Source organism: Antechinus flavipes, chromosome 1 (assembly GCF_016432865.1).
Source record: "Antechinus flavipes isolate AdamAnt ecotype Samford, QLD, Australia chromosome 1, AdamAnt_v2, whole genome shotgun sequence".
NCBI lineage: Eukaryota > Metazoa > Chordata > Mammalia > Dasyuromorphia > Dasyuridae > Antechinus > Antechinus flavipes.
In genome coordinates this window covers 647683278-647697634 of record NC_067398.1, presented here as the reverse complement: position 1 = coordinate 647697634, position 14357 = coordinate 647683278, and the positions used below count along the sequence as shown (strand labels likewise).

At 39.8% G+C, this 14357-nt stretch overlaps 1 protein-coding gene across 3 annotated transcripts in view; it reads left to right on the top strand.

The window, feature by feature from the left end:
- The first annotated feature begins 10033 nt into the window (after positions 1-10033).
- LOC127544568 (zinc finger protein 239-like) overlaps positions 10034-14357 on the top strand; it is a 50045-nt gene continuing 45721 nt past the window's right edge. For 2 of the 3 annotated variants that reach the window (XM_051971241.1, XM_051971243.1), the window contains exons 1-2: positions 10034-10839; positions 14089-14298. The gene's annotated coding sequence lies outside the window, so the exon portion shown is untranslated. Of the gene's footprint in view, positions 10840-12866; positions 14299-14357 lie in introns of those variants that run through there. The other variant, XM_051971242.1, reaches the window with a different exon arrangement.

The window sequence follows — 14357 nt, the reverse complement described above, 5'->3', positions numbered from 1 at the left end:
TCTGAAAATTGTCTGTTCATATCCTTTGACCATTTATCAATTGGAGAATGGCTTGATTTTTTATAAATTTGAGTCAGTTCTCTATATATTTTGGAAATGAGGCCTTTATCAGAACCTTTAATTCATTACTTTCTTTTAAAAAAATTTGATCTTTCCATTATTCCCACCTCTCCCAGCAAGTTTTGAAAGTAGTAAGTCCCCCATAGGTGACTCTGACACTCTCTCTCTTCTCTCTTCTCTCTCTTCTCTCTTCTCTCTCTCTCTCTCTCTCTCTCTTTTTCTCCTCCCCAACAAAATGAGTTTCCTCATGTTTCTTTCTGTGTTTTAAGTTAATTACCTCTTTTGGAGGAAAATGACTTATATGTTTCATCCTCATTCTTTTGGACTCAGTTTATCATTGTGTTCATCGGAGTTCTAAAGTTTTTTGAAAAATTTTTTTCTAAAGTGTTAATACTGTAGTGTATTCAACCCCCTCCTTTTTACAATTGAAGACATTGAGCCTCAGTGAAATGAAGGAACTTATTTCAAAATAAATAGGAGAGCCTAGATTTAGAACTGGAAGGAATCTTAGAGCCCATTTAGGTCAATCTCTTATGATAAATGAACTGATGCCCAGAGAGGTTAATTAAGATGTTCAAGACTACGTAGGATGGGTTCACAAAAATTTTCCTCAAAAACATTGCACTGGCTCCCTTGGAGCCATTTCTACTCTGTCTACTGAACTCTCGGAGCTGACCTAAGAAGAGTGATCCCCATATTCATTCATTCATGAGACATTCATTAAAAATCAGCATTAAGTAGAGTTTTTTTTCTCATCTTACAGAGCTAGGAGTAACTACTGTGCTGAGCTGGAATCTTTTATCTGTAGAGCATTATCTTGAGTGCTGAGGTGAATGCAGTCCTGGACCTAGAGTCAGAAAGATTCATCTTCCTGAGTTCAAATGTGGCCTCAAATACTAGCTGTGTGATCCTTGGCAAGTCATTTAACTTTATTTCCCTCAATTCTTCAAGTGTAAAATAAGCTGGAGAAGGAAATGGCAATATATTTGTCAAGAAAACCCTAAATGGAGTCTAGAAGAGTCAGACATAACTGAAAAACAATAACAAATGTCTGTCCTTAAGAAGTTTATAATTTAATGGGAGAGAACATTCAAAGAAATATATGCAAAGCAAATTTTAATAGGAAAAAAGGAAATAATGGAGGGAAGGCACTGGAATTAAGGGGTTGGGAAAGACATTCTTTAAAAGATGGGATTTTAGTTGGGACTTGAAGGAAGCCAGAGAAATCAAATAGAAAATACAAAACAATTTCTGAAAGGGAGGGCTCTAAAGGAGTTCAAGAGAAGCAAGAGTTTCCCACATGTTCTTTTTTCATGGCATCCTTAGTATTTTAATCGTTTTTTTCACAGCACTCCTAGACCAAAAGAAATATCTAATAGTTGTGTATATTAAGTAATTAATGTGGTTCAAACTACTTAGTAATGATAATACAACGTATTTTTGTCCCAACAACTTAGTAGCCATTAAAAAAACCAAAAACCCAATCATTTCAATTAGAGGCAATTAGGTGTGGTGCAGGGGATAGAGTATTGGGCCTGGAGTCAAGAAGACTGATGGACTTGGAGAGTTGATAAGTATTTTTATGTTTATAAAATCTAAGGAATGAGAAAGTTCAAGAAGTTACTGATATAGTTGAAAGTTCAAGTAAACAAACATTCCAAGAGTAACAACGAAAGTTATCTCTAATGTTGAAACTGAACTGCCTTGGAATTTGGTTTGAACGGTGATACTATAGCTGTTTCCCTCAAATATTTACCATATCCTGAAGTACCCATGGGAAAGTATTAATGAGCAACAGCACAAAGTTTGGAAACTTCAGAGATAGACTGAATATATGAGTAGGTACCTTGAGGAAAACTAAAGTTGCTTCAGGTTGGAAGGGAAGGGGGAATACATAATTGGGATAACCATTGCAAAAGCATAGAGAAGATATTGGGATATCATGTTCAGGAAATAACAAGCAGACAAAATTGTTTAGAGCGTACAATGTATGTGAGTGATGTATCCTATCATCCTAGAAAGAAAGATTGGATCCAGATAGTGAAGGGCTATAAATGCCAGAGGATTTTGTACTTCATCCCACAAGTGAGAGGGAGCCATTGGAACTTCTTCATCAGGAGACTAATGTGGTCAGAACTGTCAGGACAGGTTCCTTTAACTTGCCAACTGTTGTTTGCTGGGCTAGCTTTTGAGAAGCCACACCATGATGAAGTCTGAGGATTTTATAGTGGGTAAGGAGTGACAATTGGACAATCAGAGTGGTGGAATAAATGAATAAAGTCTTTCTATATTAGGTTGACCTCCCAACATGTGAATTTAGGAAAGTAGAGATGAGTGGTACAGGATAGAGTGCAAGTTAGCTCATTAGGAAGAATATCTAAATTGGAGAGAGCAGATTGGTAGCTAGATGATATAATCTATCCAGGAAGGTGAGATTGAACCTTGTTGGAATCTTTACAAACTGCTAACTCATTAGAGTTGATCTAATCTTACAAGAAGATGTTTTGGGCAGAACCTGAAACAAGGTACTAAGTAGAACTAATTAGTACAATGCTTATGTTTGCACCTTTACTCATTGGAGTTCACAAGTATGCCAGCTTTACAAAGTAAACTTTGTAACTTTGGGAATTCACACCTCCCTTAAAGCTCTTTGGGCCAGAGAGCACTATGGGAGAAAACCCATAATCCCTCTCTCTCGTATCCCACAATTCATCCCTCTTGTATAAAAGAAACAGACAGAGGCTCTCGGTCAGATTTCAGCGGAATTACGCCAGAAGCCCTCTTTCCGAGGCAAGGCAAGAGAGAATATATTTTCCACTTGGCTGGCTGGTCGCAGAAGAGAGTTCAGCTGCATTGGAGAGGAGTTGGTGGTTGGGCTCCTGCACTTCCCCCACTGAGACCAAGCTGGTCTGAAAGACTCACCAGAAAACTAGCTGAGCCCCAAGTGAAGGAGACAAGAGATTCATTCCATCTCTGTGCTGGTTGGAGGCTGAAGAAAGCAGAGGCAGAGGCTGAAGGACCAGACCTTTGGATTTGGCGACATTCGGAGGGAGCTCTTGGAACCAAGCAGAGAGATAGACCTCTAAACTAACCGGGCTATATTGGAGATAATAAAGATCTGAACTTTTATCACCTGCCTGCGTTTTGAGAAGAAAAAGCTTACCACATTTTGGCACCCGAACAGGGACCCCACATTTGAACCACAACATTTTGGTGCTTACCACAACATTCAGAGCTTACAGGAATTATTGGATTTCTGGCACATGAACTAATGGACAACGGAATCCTTTTTGGACTATTTCTAGGACTTATAGACATTTGTAAATTTTCAGGTTGATTCATGTTATTTGTTACATTACTACTAGCCTGTGTTATATTGCTATGTGCTTATGTAAATTATGTATAATGCCTCCCATATTGATGGATTTATGTATACCATGTATATCTGTTACAAAGTTCTGGCCCATATTGATGGATTTATGTATACCCCTTCAGAAACCCGTTAATCTGATTTGACTTCCTATTTCCTTTGGTGTTTTCATCTCCCTTCCTGAGGTGTCAGGAAAGGCGTGATCACCTTTTTTGGGGATTCGCACCTCCTTGAGAAATCAGGGAGGTCATGACCATCCTATGTTCCAAAAACAAAAGAAAGGGGGAGATGTTGGAATCTTTACAAACTGCTAACTAATTAGAGTTGATCTAATCTTACAAGAAGATGTTTTGGGCAGAACCTGAAACAAGGTACTAAGTAGAACTAATTAATACAAGGCTTGTGTTCACACCTTTACTCATTGGAGTTCACAAGTATGCCAGCTTCACAAAGTAAACTTTGTAACTTCAAGGGAGTTCACACCTCCCTTGAAGCTCTTTGGGCCAGAGATCACTATGGGAGAAAACCCACAATCCCTCTCTTGAAGGAGCATAAATAGAGCTTCAGTGGGCCAGTCAAAGAAGTTCTTCAGAGTGAAGAAGCTACAAGTCGAGATTTCAGTGGAATTACGCCAGAAGCCCTCTCTCCAAGGCAAGGCAGAATATTTTCCACTTGGCTGGCTGGTGGCAGAAGAAGAGTTTTCAGAGGAAGAAGCTACAAGTCGAGAGTTCAGTGGACAACCAGATTCATCTTCATCTCACACCACTGTGGTAGGTGGCTGGGCTCCTGCATGCCCCCACTGAGACCAAGCTGGTCTGAAAGACTCACCAGAAAGCTAGCCGAGCCCCAAAACTGTCTCTAAGAACAGAGAGGTTGAGCCACGGGTAACCCTAGAGAACTTCTAAATTTAGTTCTCTATACCATTAATTTTTTAATCTTTGATAAAGATGCACTGGCTCCAGCAGACAGGTTTTATAATTCACCAGAAGAGCAGTGTCCAGTGCGAGCAGCTCCACTATCTTTAGATAATCGCCAGGTGATGTGGAGAGATCCAGAAAGTGGTGAATGGAAAGGACCAGATAGGCTAACTGCTTGGGGGAGAGGATTTGCTTGCATCTCTACATATGGAGAAGGAATCAGATGGGTGCCGACGAGCCGCATTCGCCTTGTCCATCGCAGAGAGGTGGAGAGACCCTTGAAACAAAGGAGAAGACCCAAGAAATATCGGGTGGTTCTGTTGCTGATTGTGCTCACCATTGAAAGAGCATAGCTGACAATGAGACTGTTAAAAGAACTTTAAAAAATCTTCAGGAATCATTGGATTAAGACAAGATAAGACTGTTTCAGTTCTTGAAAAAACAGCAAGAATCATTGGATTCCTTAAGATGAAAAATTGTTGATGAGACTTTTGCAGTACTTCAGGGCTTACAGGAACTATTGGATTCCTGGCACATGAACTAATGGACAATGGATTCCTTATGGACTATTTCTAGGACTTATGGACATGTGTAAATTTTCAGGTTGATTCATGTTGTTACATTACTACTAGCCTGTGTTATATTGCTATGTGCTTATGTAAATTATGTATAATGCCTCCCATATTGATGGATTTATGTATACCATGTATATCTGTTACAAAGTTCTGGCCCATATTGATGGATTTATGTGTACCCCTTCAGAAACCCACTAATCTGATTTGATTTCCTATTTCCTTTGCTGTTTTCATCTCCCTTCCTGAGATGTCAGGGAAGGCGTGATCACCTTTTAGGTGGGGTTCTCACCTCCTTGAGAAATCAGGGAGGTCATGACCACCCTATGTTCTAAAACAAAAGAAAGGGGGAGATGTTGGAATCTTTACCAACTGCTAACTCATTAGAGTTGATCTAATCTTACAAGAAAATGTTTTGGGCAGAACCTGAAACAAGGTACTAAGTAGAACTAATTAGTACAATGCTTATGTTTGCACCTTTACTCATTGGAGTTCACAAGTATGCCAGCTTCACAAAGTAAACTTTGTAACTTTGGTAATTCACACCTCCCTTAAAGCTCTTTGGGCCAGAGAGCACTATGGGAGAAAACCCATAATCCCTCTCTCTCGTATCCCACAATTCATCCCTCTTGTATAAAAGAAACAGACAGAGGCTCTCGGTCAGATTTCAGCGGAATTATGCCAGAAGCCCTCTTTCTGAGGCAAGGCAAGAGAGAATATATTTTCCACTTGGCTGGCTGGTCGCAGAAGAGAGTTCAGCTGCATTGGAGAGGAGTTGGTGGCTGGGCTCTTGCACTTCCCCCACTGAGACCAAGCTGGTCTGAAAGACTCACCAGAAAGCTAGCCGAGCCCCAAGTGAAGGAGACAAGAGATTCATTCCATCTCTGTGCTGGTTGGAGGCTGAAGAAAGCAGAGGCAGAGGCTGAAGGACAAAACCTTTGGATTTGGCGACATTCGGAGGGAGCTCTTGGAACCAAGCAGAGAGATAGACCTCTAAACTAACCGAGCTATATTGGATATAATAAAAGATCTGAATTTTTATCACCTGCCTGCGTTTTGAGAAGAAAAAGCTCACCACAGAACCTTGCCTCAGACACTTGCTAAATGTGATCCTGAGCAAGTTACTGAATTCTGGCCTTAGATTCCACAACTGAACAGTGAGAGGGCTGGGCTTAATTCCCTCTAACATATAGCTCTAAATCCAGGGTACTAACTGAGGTGCATACTATAGGTAGTACCACCCCCATTTTATGAAGGAAGAAATAGGTTTAAGTAGCAAGTTATATCTATGGTCTTATAGCTCATGGGTGCTTAAAGAGAGATATGAAGTATATGTGAGCACATGTTGTCCTGACTCCAGCTGTAACAATACTTGTGACTGCTATCTCCTATGCTGATGGAAGTGGATGTTAGCAAGAGAAATAAGAACATGAAGAGCAGGTATAGAAAGGAAAGATAGTGAAGGCAGAGAAAAGCAATCAGTGGAATCTGTCAACAAACACTAAGCACCTACAATGTAACGGGCACTTTGTTCAGTACTGGGGACACAAAGGCAAAATCCCTTTTTAATGGAAGATACTGTACCAAAAAAATTATACCCACAATGTAAATAGGGCATTTCAGAGGAAAGGCCCTAGCAATGGAAAAGAAAATGGTATTCCCTCCTGTAAAACAGAATTTAAAATGAAAAACAATTTTTTTCAATTAACAAAAATCTGCTTTCCTTCCCACTCTTACCTGCTTCTTGCCACCCCCACTGAGAAAGAAAGAAAAATCTGTTACAAATATGTATAGACAAAGGAAATGTCCAGATTGATCATGTCTCTTCTTCCTGTTTCTCTCCTCCTTTCCCACTATTAAGTAGCACTTCTATCACTATCAGCAAATAGTTAGCATGTTTCATCATGAGTCTTGGAATTAGGATTAGAACACGGGGTTTAAATTTAATTTTTTAAAAACTATTTAATCGGCAAAATCTACATTCACCCGTCCCTCTCCCTCTTGAGAACAAAAGAAAAAACCCATTACAAAACTGGTTAAGCAAAACAAATGTCCTTATAGGCCATATTTTAAAAATGTTTTGTACTTTGAGTTCTATCTCTTGGGTGTAATGGGCCGAGGCTCGAGTTGATGCACTGAGGTCCCAAGCACATGAGGCTAAATAGTAATTGGACCATACTCTATTAATATATATGCTTGGAAAAAGAATGGCTTCTGCCCACTTTTTGTGCAAGTCCTGATGTGTTGTATAGGAAATGACGATTTTGGTGGGTAGAGGCAAAGGGGTGGAGAAGGAAGCGGAAAGAGAGACTGCTGGCTGGTGTCTTGACATAGTTGCTCACATTGCTATCGCTACCCCCTTCACCTCCGATCCTCCTTCACCTCCAATTCCCCTTCACCTTTGATCCTTCTTCACCTCTACTAAGAATAAAGATCGATGATTTTCCCTTAACCTGAATTCCTGACTCCGGCTGATTTTAAAGTATGTGGTCATCACACTTGGGTAATGGTTATCACTAATATTTCATCATTAATCCTCTAGAATTTGTTATTTCATTATTTAGGGTTAGGTTAGGGTGCGAATTTAGGATTAGGGTTTCTGGTTATATATGTACGTTAGTTTTTTTTTTTTTTTAAATAATGTTTTTGAATCATTTTGGGAGAGAAAATCAACAAAAGGGAAAAATCACAAAAAAAAAAAAAAAAAGAAAAGAAAAGAAAAGAAAGAAAAAGGAGAAAAAAGTGCCCACAGCATATGTTGATTTATATTCATTCACTGTAGTTCTCTTTCTGGAAACAGATGGCATTTTCTACCCAAAGTTTATTGGAATTGCCTTGGATTACTGAAACCCTGAAAAGAACCAAGTCTTTCATTGTTGATCATTGCACAATCTTGTTATTACTGTGTACACTGTATTCCTGGTTCTACTTGTTTTGCTCAGCAAAAGTATGTGTATAGTTTCCAGGCCTTTCTAAAATCAGTTTGCTTATAATTTTTTATAGAACAGCAATATTCCATTACTTTTGTATATCACAACTTATTCAACCATTCCCCAATTGATGAGCATCTATTCACTTTCCAATTCTTTGCCACCATAAAAAGAGCTACTACAAACATTTTTGCACATATGGGACTTTTTCCTTCTTTTATAATTTCCTTAGAATATAGATCCAATAGCAGCACTGCTGGATCAAAAGGTATGCACAGTTTTTCAGCCTTTGGGCATAGTTCCAAACTGCTCTCCAGAATGGTTGGATCAACTTCCCCAACAGTGTATTAGTGTTTCAATTTTCCCACATCTCCTCCAACATTTGTCATTTTTTTTCTGTCATCTTAGCCAATCTGAGAGATGTGAGATATCTCAGTTGTTTTAATTAGCATTTCTTTAATCAATAGTGATTTAAAGCATCTTTTCATATGATTGTAGATAGCTTTTATTTAATCATCTGAAAATTATTCATATCCTTTGATGATATTTGGTTATTTTGGAGATATTTGGTTACTTTAGAGAGCCAGGAGGTAAGAATCCATCCCAAATCTTAAATCTTACTGTAACTTGGCTCACCAACATCTCTTTTCTTTTATGAATAGCAAAGATATGCTTGGTAATGTTATAAATTGGTATTCTAATGACTGAAACAAAATACAAACACTATTCAACAGATTAAAGCTAAACCTATAAGGGTCCATTAGAAAGGTCGGGCAAGCGCAATTGAGATGTAAATAGGCCAATGGTCTCAAGGTCCCTGGATGTGATTGGAGTTGAGTACTCAGGGACTTCCTTTGTGGGTGGGGCCTCCAGCCATGGCGGGAATCCCAAAATCTCACTCTGAGATCTTGTCAAATTCGGGAGGTAATCTTCATCATTGATTGTCTTGTGTCTATGACCTCATAGATCCGATATAAGCTCAGAGCAGGAAGCACCCTCTCTCTTTGTGCCAGCTCTTTCCCACCTGGAGCTCGACCATGGGGAGCAATACCAAGATAGTGCAGGAGTTCATAGAGTGAGGTGTAAACCACGTGAATAAAATCTAAGCCTGTTTGCCAAAACTCTCGGGTGCTCTGTTGTGTTCCAACTGTGTCCATATGAGATAGCAGCTGGAGGACTTCTGAGGACCTCAAAACCGAGGTAGCATTGATATTGTATTTACCAGAGATCCCTCTGATCAGGCATAGGAATCAGGATAGATTATTGGTGGTTGAGTGCTAGAAAGGCCTCAAACATAGAGATTTTGGGATTCCCACCATGGCTGGAGGTCCCACCCACAAAGGAAGTCCCTGAGTACTCAACTCCAGTCACATCCAGGGACCTTGAGATCATTGGCCTACTTACATCTCAATTGCTCTTGCTTGACCTTTCTAATGGACCTTAACTAAACCTTTGAACTTAGGACAGGAAATAATGTTCACAAGGAGACAAAGTATTTGGGAGAAAGATATCTGAGATAATGGTATGATAAACTTTACTCTGATGTATATCTTGGCTATTTACATCTATCTCTGTCTAAGTAACCAAGATCTGGGGCTTAAGGAGTTTAATCATTTACTTCATAGTAAATTTTGTTAGGCTATAGGAATTTTAAAAGAATGTACTTTGTATCAAACTTAGTCCCTGATTTCTGAGACCATTCCTTTATATTAATAGCCCAATAGTATTCTATCACAATATACCATGTGTTATTCAGCCCCTATTGATGGCATCTAATCAGTATCTTATTCTTTGCCACTGCAAAAAGAGCTGCTGTAAATATCTTTGTGCTCATGGATCCTTTTCCTTTCTCTGTTCAGGGTCTTGAGTGTCATGTGAGAGGAGCAGGAAGTCCAATGTCATTAACTTGAAGTTTATGTTGGAGGGGAGAGTAATGTAAGAAAACTGAAAAAGTAGGAAGAGGCCAGGTTGTATTTGGCTTTAAATGCCCAAACAGAGGACTATATATGATTCTGGAAGTAATAGGAAATCTGGAATTGATTGCGTAGGAGAGAGTGACATTAGGAAAATCACTTTGGCAATTGAACGGCAGGATATATATACAGAGAGAGAGAGAGAGAGAGAGAGAGAGAGAGAGAGAGAGAGAGTGTGAGTGTGTGTGTGTGTGTGTGTGTGTGTGTGTGTGTGTGTGTGTGTGTGTATTGGGAGAGAGTTGAGGCAGGAAGAATAACTAGAAAGCTGTTGTAATGATTTACCCCATGAGTGTCTACACCATATAGTGACTGTACCAGAGGGGAAAAGTGGGTGTATATGAAAAATGTAAAGATAAAAATGACAGGACTGGATATAAGGGAAGAAGAATAGGAGTCTAGGATAATATTGATGTTGAGTAACTGGGAGGATGGTCTAGTTTACACTAATAGGGAAGATTCGAAGGGATAGGGTTTGTGGGTGGGTGAAAGATAATTCGGTTTTGGACGTGTTGTATTTGAAATGTCTACAAGAGTTCTAGTTCAAAATGTCCTAAAAGTAGTTGGTGATTCAGAGACGCGGTGAGACTATGCCAAGAAAAAGCCTTGGCAGCTGCATCATTCACCACCTTTGAATGAATACGATCTTTAGTTCAATTATTCTATGTTCCTGAGCCATTCTCACGCAGTTCCCAACAGTTGTTTTCAAATCACCACACTGCTCCCTCTAAAGTCGCCCCCTAATCCCGCCAATTCTGGGCAGAGGGGTTACCTCTCCCAAAGGTCTGCCGGAAGTGAACCATTGAGACTAAAGTCCTCCCCCAGCCTAGAGGCTTCCAGCTCTTGTCTGCAGAGCGCCAGGCGGACCAGAGGGGTGTCACTTCCGGCTTTTGGAGTTGCGCTGAACCTGGATACCCGCAATAATCAGTCTTGACGTGCGAGGGAAGGGCTGTTCGCCTGAGAGTCGCGAGAGCCAGGCTAGGTGGGCAGAGTCTGACTGTTGTCATCCCTGCCCTTGAGGTAAGCGGGGGAACCAGCATTGCCGGGAGGGGCCTGTGCTGCTGAGGGCGGCTTCCGGAAGGGCTGCGGTCATCCCCGGGAGCCTTATAGGCTGTATGTGGTAGAATGGGGATTCGAACTCAGGGCCTTGATCCCTGGACACCGCGTGGTGGCTCCGGCTCCTTCTGACACATGCCTGAACCCAATGCATGGACCCCATTCCTCCCACCTCCTCTAGATCTTGGCTCCTGCGGCCATATCTTCTAATGCATCTTCACTCTTCCTCTCCGGGAATTCTCCTCCCCTCCCCCCATCTGTCTACCAATATATCTGGTTCTGTCCCGTCTTAAAATAAACAAAACCAAAAACTCTCATTCCTTTTTCTGCTCCCATTCAATCCTCATCTCCTTTCCCCTCCTCTTCATTCCCTGCTACCTAATAAACATTTATTAAGCGCCAACTATGTTTCCGGCAGTAAACAGTCCCTTTTCTCAAGGAGCTCGAATTCTAATGGGGGAGACAACATGCAGAAAACTATGTGCGAACAATATATGTATAGGATAAACTGGAGACAGCCCACAGAGGGAAGGCGCTAACGATAGGAGCTGTCATCCCTATTTTATGTATCAATCAACTGTGGTTTCAAGAAGTTAAGTGACGAGCACATAGTCCCCTGGAGAGGTGAGAGGTGGGATTTGAAATTAGGTCTTCCTGCCTCCTAGGTACTTGAGACACTACACCACTGCTGCGCAGTAAATAAACACTTAAAAACATATTCGTCCTCCCTCGTAAGAAAAGAGATGAAAAGCAGCTTGTATCTGTTGCTATTTGGCATAAATTAATAAAAACAGTAAAACCTACTCGGTGATTGGGTGCATAAATAGACATTTCCATTTGATGCTTGGTGGTTTTGTAAAGTGGTGTTACCCTTTTTGGACAACAGGGAGCAGTAGGGTCATATCTGTCTAGGAGTCTCCCTCTTGAAAAATATATCCCAGAAAGTAATTATTTTTAAAAATTAAGAAATGTTTACAAGGATGTTGTAGTGGATTAAAACACACAAATAAGCAAGCTATTGGCCCCAAACTAGTATTACCACTATCTGGAAAGTCTGGCAAATGCTCTTTGGGACAAAGAAAGGAGTAGCTTTTGATATTTCTGAAATGAGCATCTTCTCATTCTGAGAAAAACTCCATTCAGTGTAGAAAGAACCTATGGTTTGGGGGCAGTATTTCCAAACTGTCTTTTATTCCTGGAGATTTGACTGTGTTGGGGAAGAGCAAGACAATTAGCAAGACATCTGTGTGGCAAAGTAATAGAGCTCCAGGGATTCTGTGGTTACTCTGTGATTCTGTTTCTGTAGCTACCTGTTGAATGTGTGCCCTGGGAATGTCTTCTATAAATTTTGGGTGGGTTAAAGAATGCTGGAGGTACTACATTTACCAGAGGGCCATGCAGTACTGACACTAATATTGCAATAGCTTTATCCTTTAGTATCACTTCTAAGAGCCTTCTCTTTTTACCCTGATATTTTCCCTTTTGTAGAGGTTGTAGGTCAGTGATACAATGGTTAGCAGCTCTGATCTTTACAAGAAATCAGAAAGAATATGCAGTATCAGGCTGTTTAGCTTGATATTTTTTTAGATTGTCTTTTGTAAAGGATAGAGATTGTTGAAATCGATCATTAATTCTTAAATGCCTCCTGTGGGCCAGGCACTATGCTAGGTGCTGGGAGATAAAAGTACAAAGAATGACATAATACCTACTCACAAGAAATTTACATTCTAATGGGATGACATTATGTATATGTATATGTATATATGTATATGTATATATACACACACACAAATAAGTTATATATATTAATAAGTATGAATATATAAATAAGTTAATATATATTAATATATGTTACATAAGTTAATAAAATAAATTAATAATAGAATAAAATATAAATTTATGTATAAATAAAAAGAAATAAAAAATAAATAATATAAAATAAAAATATAATAAAATATAAAAATAATAAAATAAAATAAATATATAAAATGTAGTTAAATATAAGATAGTTTGAAAGTGGGAACACTAATGGTTGGAAAAATCAGAGGTTTCATACATTAGATGCTACCTGGACTGTATCTCATTTATTTATTTATTTATTTTTGATTCTGCAGTAGCAATTTATTTATTTATTTTAAAAGTCTTTTTTTTTTTATTATAACTTTTTATTGACAGAACCCATGCCAGGGTAATTTTTTACAACATTATCCCTTACACTCACTTCTGTTCTGATTTTTTCCCTCCCTCCCTCTACCCCCTCCCCAAGATGGCAAGCAGTCCGATATATGTTAAATATGTCACAGTATATTCTATGTGTGCAGAACCGAACAGTTCTCTTGTTGCACAGGGAGAGTTGGATTCAGAAGGTAGAAATAACCCCGGGAAGAAAAACAAAAATGCAAACAGTTTACATTCTTTTTCCAGTGTTCTTTCTTTGGGTGTAGCTGCTTCTGTTCATCATTGATCAGTTGGAACTGAGTTAGATCTCTTTGTCAAAGAAATCCACTTCCATCAGAATACATCCTCATACAGTATTGTTGTTGAAGTGATCGCCTGGTTCTGCTCATTTCACTTAGCATCAGTTCATGTAAGTCTCTCCAATCCTCTCTGTATTCATCCTGCTGGTCATTTCTTACAGAACAATAATATTCCATAACATTCATATACCACAATTTATTTAGCCATTCTCCAATTGATGGGCATCCACTCAGTTTCCATCTTTTGAATCCAATTTATCTTTGCCCTCTCTCTCTCAAGTACTTCCTTTCATGGGCTGTGGTAGCCCAGCAAAACTCAACTTCTTCCTCCACGTAATGCACAGACTACCCTAGATTAAGGTTCTCAGCTCAGCTTGTAGAAACCCTTTCCATTCTTCAAGGTCCAGTCCAGACACCAGCTTCTCTGGAAAGTCTGCTCCATTGTCTCCCACCCCAACAGAAAACAATCTGCCTCACATTTTCCTGGAGCTCTTTGCATCTTTCTTTTGGTTCTGCTATTTTCTACATTATATCATTTATTTGTGTACCTATATACTGCAAGTACTTGAAAATCCTGGACTTAGTGCTATAGGGCAACAGGGTCCTGTGAGTGCCTAATTAAAAAAAAAAAATCACAACATATTTAGGTAATTGAATTGAACTGAAATAAATTTGACCCTAGCCCAAGTTTCCTAAAATTTCCTTTCCCCTCCACTTCTTTCTTCTTCCCAACTAGAGACAGCAGGGAATTGGGCTCTTGGCCAAGCGGCCTCAGGTGCTCCATCCTTCTCCATCAGTGATCCACACACAAGTTCGCAAGGAAGCGAACCAGCAAGAGGATGAGTCCTCCCAGCGGCCCAGAGCAGACCCGGAAGTATTATGGGAGGCTGTTGTTGCCCGGAGCGAATTAGTGAGTGATCCACTTCCGGCTGTTAGACTTCTCTGGGTGAGTTGGGGCCTGGATAGACAAGTGTTTGTGTGTGCATCTGGGAAAATGTGTATGCA